The 2,117-nt window shown below is 40.4% G+C and overlaps 1 long non-coding RNA gene across 1 annotated transcript; it reads right to left on the bottom strand.

The window, feature by feature from the left end:
* Positions 1-243: 243 nt before the first annotated feature.
* LOC119342036 lies at positions 244-1,576 on the bottom strand. Its single transcript, XR_005165362.1, has 3 exons — positions 1,223-1,576; positions 1,056-1,136; positions 244-604 (listed from the first exon to the last, which is right to left on the bottom strand). It is a non-coding gene; the product is annotated as an uncharacterized LOC119342036 (long non-coding RNA).
* Between the last annotated feature and the right edge of the window lie 541 nt (positions 1,577-2,117).

Below are 2,117 nucleotides of genomic sequence, written 5' to 3' on the forward strand. Positions count from 1 at the left end.
TCCTGTCTGAGAATTCATGTCACGGTATCTGTCCAGAGAAAGAGCAAACTGAACCACATGGAGCTGTACCTATGTTCTGTTCATTAGATTTTTGTCTTTTGTTCATAATACACATGATTAGATGTTTGGTAATGCACACATACGCCAAGTGAGAAAGATCAAACAATGGTGCAACTCTCCCTCTGAACTAGTGATTTCTGAACATGCACTTGCATTCATTGGCTGTTGGTACACAGGCAACATAATACATAAATCAGGAAGGTGGCCAATGTAGGCCTGCTTTTTTCTCCTGACATTTTATTATGGACGTGACTAGGGAGCACCCATGTGCTCCCTAGCGTTTCCTGGCACACACCCCATTTAAGGAAAACTTTCTCAAAGAGGAACCAAAAAGGAAAACCACAACAGTTGGCCGTGTGATGCACAAAAAAAAGAGAGGTCTCCCATTCCAAACAGGGGCGTATAAAAGTCCCACACACTATCTTTCCCCCCAACCCAACACATGGCTCTGACATCTCCCTGGTCTTCTTCCTCCCGGATCTCAATCCAGATGAAAGCTCCATCTCGCCCCATCTCCTCTGATGGCATGACAAGGCACTAAGAACTGCAGAAAAAATAGGAACTATCATCAATTTCGTACTACAGGTACCCCTGTACATCCAACCCATCCCTCCTCCACCCAAATTCAACAGTACAAGGGATAGTAAAAATCCTAAGAAAGAAGGTTATAATTGTTCAGGAAAAACAGGAATCCTGCAAGAAAGAGTTGCCTACAACAGTGAAAAATCCTAGTAAAATGGTTGTGAGACACTTTTTGCTAGATTTGTATGATACTCTTGTGTGACATTTTGGTTAGACAAGTTGTCGTGTTGTAGGCAACTTTAATAAGTGTGTAAGTTGCCTGGTCTACGTGGACTTGCCTAACCCCTGGTTTTTAGTCCAATTGAATAAGTGTGTCTATGTGTGTGCTTGTAAACTTGGCGATATGTCTTTGAGGTGCCTGAAAACAGAAAGCATGTGGTCATTAAGAACAAGGGGCAAGAAGAGAAGCTTACCCCTCATGCCCTTCTTCTTCTTCTCCCCCATGCAAATAGTGGATCATTTCCTCCTCCACAATCGGAAGGACCCTGCAACGGCTGCCCCATTGGAGGTTAAAAATGGAAAAAAGAATCTACCAATCTTCACACAAAGGAAGAAGAGATATGAGGTGTGATTATCTCACCTTGTTTTTTCACCATCTGATTGCACCTTCTTCCAAGTCTTCTCCCTTGTTTTCCCCAGATCCATGTGCAGCTAGTATTGTTTTTTGTATCAGGCCTGTTGCGAAAAAGAAACGACAAAACCAAAATGTGAGCAACTGTAGTGGATTTTGTAAGCAAATCAGGTATTGATAACAAAGCAACTCTTGGCAGGACATGAACCACACCGTCTATTTTTCGTTTTTATTTTTTGCAAGTACTTGCTGTTGTGGCTTTAGGTTGCGTTTGGACTAGAAAAAAGTGTGTTGAAAATCAAAACAAAAAACAGCAGCACTTGGCTTTGTTTTAAGCAAAAACAGTGTTAAGAGCAAGCAACTCATGTGTGCTCATGTGCTAGAACTAAAAAGATATGAAAAAGAAATGTGGGCAACTACTGGGGCACTATTTTTAAGCAAGTAAAAAAGGGTGGAAAATGGGTAAGCAATTCATGTATCTATTACTCCCTCCATTTTAATATAAGACCTTTTAGATATTCCTACATATTTTAGAGTGTAGATTCACTCATTTCGCTCCGTTTGTAGTCCGTATTGAAATCTCTAAAAGGTCTTATATTTAGGTATGGAGGGAATAGTTTTCTTTGTACAGTGGATGTGTTGATTTTTTTTTAAAGTACCAACATCTAGGTGGGCTGTTTTAAGCAACTCCAGTTCTGCCATTAAGCAACTTCTGTGTGCTCATGCGCTCTGGCAATGAGTAACCAATTTCTTGCCAATTACTAACATACAAGTTATAGGTTTGTTGTTTGGAGAAACTTGAAATAATTTGCCTACACAAACTTCAAGTAAGTGGGTGTGGGAAGGAGGTTTTGTGTCATGTAAATCACACATTTGGAAACGGGCATGTCACAGTTTTACTAAA

This window comes from Triticum dicoccoides, chromosome 7B (assembly GCF_002162155.2).
Source record: "Triticum dicoccoides isolate Atlit2015 ecotype Zavitan chromosome 7B, WEW_v2.0, whole genome shotgun sequence".
In the NCBI taxonomy this organism is placed as follows: Eukaryota; Viridiplantae; Streptophyta; class Magnoliopsida; order Poales; family Poaceae; genus Triticum; species Triticum dicoccoides.